Source organism: Magnolia sinica, chromosome 8, assembly GCF_029962835.1.
Source record: "Magnolia sinica isolate HGM2019 chromosome 8, MsV1, whole genome shotgun sequence".
Lineage (NCBI taxonomy): Eukaryota > Viridiplantae > Streptophyta > Magnoliopsida > Magnoliales > Magnoliaceae > Magnolia > Magnolia sinica.
In genome coordinates this window covers 72,486,193-72,492,603 of record NC_080580.1, presented here as the reverse complement: position 1 = coordinate 72,492,603, position 6,411 = coordinate 72,486,193, and the positions used below count along the sequence as shown (strand labels likewise).

The window sequence follows — 6,411 nt, the reverse complement described above, 5'->3', positions numbered from 1 at the left end:
GCCACGGTGAGAATCATTGTCCCCACTGCTATTTGTGGTGTGGTCCACTTGAGCTATGGAAATTACTCATTTTTGGGATTAATATGTAAAATAATCTCGCCAAATGAATGATCGGTGTAGATAAGATAAATACATCATTATGGGGCCATGTAACTTTGATCTCCTTTTAGTCGTTCTCACAACTGGGAGCTCGAGGAGTGTCAGCACTCATCTTCGCAAAACACTGTACCTGCACCAGCTATGTTGCTGGTATGTGGTGCACCAGCCAATCCGCCTCCAGAATTTAAAAGGATACTAGAAGACATTTCCAATAAAAGTGACAGTATTTGGGTAAGTAACACGCCAATATGTGCTTGTGAACCAAGTACTTAGAAGTTTTACCTTCTCAGCATTATAAGTTATCTGAATTTTACTTCTTTAAGTATATTTTTAACTTTTTTAATTTTTAATTCAGTTAATGTGACACTCTCTCCTTAATTGTGAATTATAATATAAAAGCACCATCATTACGCTTTTATAATATAATTTGGCCAGTAATTCGATGGCCAAAAGTTAATGTAATGGGAGATATACAAAGAAGTTTGTAAGCAATGGAAATCTCAAATCAAAATTCTCAAATCTGTATATTTTTCATCGTTGATTTAATATTTTAGTAAGTGTATTTTCTTTATTAATTTGACATTTTAATAATGTAAAAATATCATATTATGGTTTTTACCGTGCCTATGTAAATACAAAAAATGCCCCTCAAATAACTTATTTTTCAGGAGACAGGTATTGGCATTGTACATCTACACCACATTACATTTGTAATTCAGTCTAAACAGGTCCTTAGCATGTGCAGTCAATCGTAACTTTCTCGGTCTCGACGAATGCCGTCCGCACTTATCAGTTCTCTCCGTGCGTTGCTTTAAAAGTTCTGTCTCCCCCTCTACTTTCTTTCTCTGTTATTATGAACCCTGCCTCTTGATATCTCTTGGCCCCTCTCCTTCTTGGGGTTACCCACTAGCGTGTTATAATTTCATGGTACGGACATTGCAGGGGATCATTTCATGGTGGGCCATTACTACAGAATCAGTTGAAATGTGTTAGAACCACACTATCTTGTTTATTCAGGCCTTTGGCTAAGATGAAATGTGTTGCATCCACGTCTTATACGGCTCGGATGTTCTACATCGGTGGTACGTTAGCAAGAAGGAAAGAGTTGTGCGTGGAAAGTTCAAGGACAATGTTGTGTATTAACCTAACAAGACATGATGGTTGCATTGGAAAACAAGCGCACGACATTGAAGATTATTGGCATACGTGAGCAAGATCTAGACCGTTAATAAGGTAGGCTGCTGATATCATGCCCTGGACATTAGATCAGGCTGGAGCACTCACCATGTGGACCTCACATGTATGAGAAAAGAGGATGTGGACTGCGTACTGACACTCACCATGTGGGTTTCACAATGATGTATTTTATCTACGCTGTCTATCTATTATGGATCATTATTTTAGGCATGAGCCCAAAAATGAGACGGATCCAAATGTCAGGTGGACCACACCACACGAAAACAGTGGTGATTGAACGTCTACCATTGAAAAAAACCCTAAGGCCCACCGTAACGTTTATTTGCCATGGAACCTGTTGATTAGGTTACAAAGACCTGGATGAAGGGAAAACTTAAATATCATCTTCATCCAAAAGTCTTGTGGCCCAAGAAGTTTTCAACGGTGGCGTTCAATCACCACTGTTTTCGAGTGTAGTCCACCTGAAAATTTAATCTGCCTCATTTTATTTTATTTTTTTGGAAAAAATTTCCTACGTAATTTCACTTTTAACCGTGCAGCACCTCTAACGCTTTACTTTTCATTTCTAAACTTATGCCATACACATTGACTTTTTTTAAAAAACAAAAATACCCTTGTTTCATGGGTTATATTACTTTCTTTCGGTTGTACCCAAAAATCCATATTTTCTTCATTTTTCCTCCTGTAATCTTTTTTTCTTGAGGTTCTATTCATTGCTTAAAATCGATCGCATTGATAAACTTGAAATCTTCTGGGTTTTGTGTATAAAGGCTTTTTTGCAATCTTTCATAGGGTTCTATTTTGAAATCGTGTTTCATTTCACTATACTCTTATTCTTCTTCTTAAACTCTTGTTTCATTGGAATGACGGTTGTAGGAGATAAGAATGAATAATGAATGTTTTTTCGCAATGAAATTGACTGGTGAAAATTCACCTACTACTCGATAAAATTCACCTAGTACTTGATCAAATTTACCTAGAATGAGAATGAATGTGCTTTTTGTAGTGAAATTGACTGGTGAAAATTCACCCAGTACTCAGTCAAAATCACCTAGTTCACGGTTGACCATGAAAATCCACGGTCAACGATGACTCACTGTCCATTTCACGGTCAAACGTGGGTTTTCATGGTTGACCGTGGACTTCACATTTTGGTTCCCTACTAGGCTTACACAGTCGACCGTGGAGTTTCACGATCAATCATGACTCTCTAGACATCCCAGGGTTGATCATGCATTATCATGGTCGACCGTGCATTATCACTTATTGCGTTTCACCTAGAATTAAGAATAAATGTGTTTTTTCGCGATGACAATTCACCTAGTACTCGGTCAAATTCACCTAGAATGAAGAATGAATGTATTTTTTCGCAGTGAAATTGATCGATTTAAATTCACTTAGTACTCGGTCAAATTCACCTAGTATTCGATCAAATTCACCCAATACATTCACATAGTATTCGGTCAAATTCACCTAGTACTCGGTTAAACTCACTAAGTACTCGGTCAAATTCACCTCGTATATTCACCGAGTACGCAATCAAATTCACCTAGCACTCAGTCAAATTCACCCAGTACTTGGTCAAATTCAACCGGTACTTAGTCAAATTCACCCAATACTCTCTTATGGTATGCTCTTATTGTGTAACGATTCGCTGAAAATATTTTAACGTGTTTGTTTTTAGTTAACAGCTATGAGAATCATCGTATGCTTTTATGGTGGGAAGTTAATATGTGAAAACAATGGATACATGTATAAGAGTAGAAAGTTTTTTTTTAAAAAAAAACATTACTTTGAATGTCGAGACTACATTTGAGGAGCTTTTATCTAAAATGTACAATATTATTAAGAGTACACTGAAGGATTGTGATATTAAGATGAAAGTATTGTACCCATGCTTAAACCAATCAATTCCACCATTTGAAATCAAAGACAACAAAGATGTGGGAGTTTTCTTGGCAGCATAGTCGAAGCATTCGAATACATACATGCCTTTAATCATAGAGACAATGCAGTGCATTAATGACACAATACACAAAGACCCTGTCGGTTGTAGTGGTGTTGAACATGATGTCCCTACAATTGGAAATGCATGTAAGGAACATGGTGTGAAATGTAAATATATGACATCACCTTTATGAGTACGTCTAAGTAACATTCCACCGCTTGAGCTACCTCAAACATCAAACTTTATAACTGGTCAAGTTATTGTCCCTTTTGAATATAGAAATCTATGTGAGGAACGTGGTAATAGTTGGCTAGCTAACCTTAACCTCAAATGTGAATATATGACATCACCTTTTATCTACAAGAGTACATATGCCTTCATCTTCTGCCATTGGTGATGAATGCGTACGTCTAAGTGACATTCCATTGCCCGAGCTACCTCAAACATCAAACTTCATGACTGGACAAGTTAATGTGCCTTTCGAGGATGATGCATTTATCAATATATATCTATTAGAATATTTGGATTCATTAGATGACCCGATTGAGATAGCCGTTAGACAAAAGTTTAAGGACAAGAGTCGGTGCCAGTATGTTTTTAGCCAATTTGTAATTCGTAAAAACTTCCAATATATGGTCTTGTACTTATCATCCAAGAGATTTACCGTGGTATGTTTCGAAGATAATTATGAATGGATGGTTCATGCATCTAGGGTGAATGATGCATGAATATTCAAGATAGAGACTTACACGTCGAAACATACATGTGGCATGTCATGGATGAAGAGCGATCACCGATAAGTAGTAAGTTAGCTAGTGAGTTGGTTATTTGTCGTATTGAGTTGCAGATAGGATTAAGGCTGAGTGACATTATATTGGCTATGCATGAGAAATATAATATTATTATCATTTATAAGAAAGCATGGCGAGCTAAGGAGATCACAATCAATCGTGTAATGGGATCTTATGAAGAATCTTACAATGAACTCCCAACCTATTTGCATGAGTTGAGAAGGGCCAACCTAGAGGCAGTGACTGTCGTGCTTGTTAACCTACAAACGAGCAGGTTCGAGAGATGTTTTGTTGCTCTCGAACAGTGTGTTAGAAGTTTTTAAAATTCTTTGTAAAGAGTGTTAGCCGTCGATAAGACACACCTCAAAGGTAAATACAAGGGTGTTCTATTCATAGCTATAGCCTTTTATGAAGACAATCATATTTTCTCAGTAGTCTTTGGTATTGGGGAATCGAAAAACAATGGCAGTTGGAATTAGTTCTTTACCCACCTCAATTGTACGTTAAGGTAATTTCTAGGTCTTGTCATTATATCAGACTAACATAAAGGTTTAATGAAAGAAGTCTCCGAAGTCTTCCAAAATGTAATTCATGGCTATTGCGTCTACCATATCTACAAAAACTTGGTTGACACATTGAAAGACAAGTCATTGGAAAGGTATTATTCGCCGGTTATAAAGACGTGCAAGAATGCTCCCTTTGAAAAGTTAATGCACGATATCGAAATGGTCAACCCCCTAGTACATGCATGGTTGACAGAAATAAGATACGAAAGATGAGAATCTTCACATTTTTTAGGAAAAAGAATAAACTTTGTCACTACTAACATATCAGAGTGCGTTAATATTTTGTTCAAAGAAGCAAGAGAATACACTGTGACTATACTGATAGAGATAGTCAAATTTAAGATATAAGAAATGTTCTACAAGAGAAGAGAATCTACGTCATCATTTATTGAACCATTGACACCATGGGTGGAGGAACAACTAAGGGGTCTTATACCGAAGGCGCAAGATGTTGGTTCTCATACAATTTCTCGATACGAGTATTATATTATCGAAGATTGCAATGACATAATAAAGCTCAATTAGCTTTCGTGTACATGTCATGAGTTTGACATCAAAGGATTCCATTGTTTGCATATTCTTTTAGCATATATAAACTATAATCTTCCTCATTATACCTACTGCTTCCCATTATATACTACGCAAAATAACAAGATCACATATAACGAATCCGTATACCTAGTACGTGACAAGAGCCAATGGAAAAGATCAAACGAATTCAGGGAGTATTGTATGAAAATTAAATCCCCATGATAAAAGAGGTTAGCCGAAAGACCGAAAAAGATAAAAATTCATTCACATGGATTGGAACGAAAAATAGTAAAGTGCGACATGTGCAAACAAATGGGACATAATTGACAGAGGTGCAATTTTTCAATACCAAATGAATAATGTATTTTTTAATGTATTTTTGGTTTGAATGTGATGTGACGATGAATGATTTAATTGTAAGACGTCTTTAAACATTATTGAAATTATGGATTTACTATTACAATTAAGACTTGGAAATATGCTTAATGTTATAAATTTAATCAAACAAATTTACCAAAATTCTCAAAAATAAAAATGATGGAGAACACTGCACATTAGTTTGCATACATAAATATGTCATAACAGACCATATTACAAAATTTCTCAAAAACAAGAAAGATTAAGAACACTACACATCATAAAATAATAATCATGAAAGAGGACAGCATACCTTCCAAATATATGCCAAGTTTGCTCCACCTTTCCCCATCACTTTACCCACTGCATTTGTAGAGATTACAATCTCAAAGGTGGAAGGTAATTTGCACAAATGCACAATATAGAAGCAAATAAATAAGTTGAAAAGGAAATTAGGAACATAAACAAAGACTATGAAAGGATATACTAACCCTGAATATGACTTTGACGAACATGGGGAAATCATTCCATATATGTTCTCCCCTCCCTTCAGATCGATAGAATTCTAGAAAAAAAAAAAAAAGAAAAAGAAAAGAAAAAGAAAAAGGAAGGTAAGCTCACCAAGGGATTGGAACATTTTACTGGAAAATGTATATGAATGCAGCATTTCACATGCAGAAACAAAACTAGCCACAATAGTTCTAATATTTATGACCACAGTGAGTAGTTGTCATGTTTAAAGAAAATGTTGAAATAGGCCTATCAATTTTTTTAGCATGAATCAATTACTATAATTTTCCAATTTTGTGGGAAAAAAAGTTGAATGAATCCTCTTTTCTTCTTTCAAGGAAAAAAAAAATGGTCATGTGTGTGAGTGATCCAAATTCCAAGGTTCAATCCCTGGTAGTGTTACCTTTCTAAA

The 6,411-nt window shown here is 35.6% G+C and overlaps 1 long non-coding RNA gene across 2 annotated transcripts; it reads right to left on the bottom strand.

Moving 5' to 3' along the window:
• Window positions 1-641: 641 nt before the first annotated feature.
• Window positions 642-6,070, bottom strand: LOC131254051 (uncharacterized). 2 transcript variants are annotated; one of them, XR_009175460.1, is made up of 3 exons: window positions 5,981-6,070; window positions 5,803-5,874; window positions 642-1,066 (listed from the first exon to the last, which is right to left on the bottom strand). It is a non-coding gene; the product is annotated as an uncharacterized LOC131254051 (long non-coding RNA). The 2 variants fall into 2 exon arrangements; XR_009175461.1 differs by having other exon boundaries at window positions 5,803-5,852.
• Window positions 6,071-6,411: the final 341 nt, after the last annotated feature.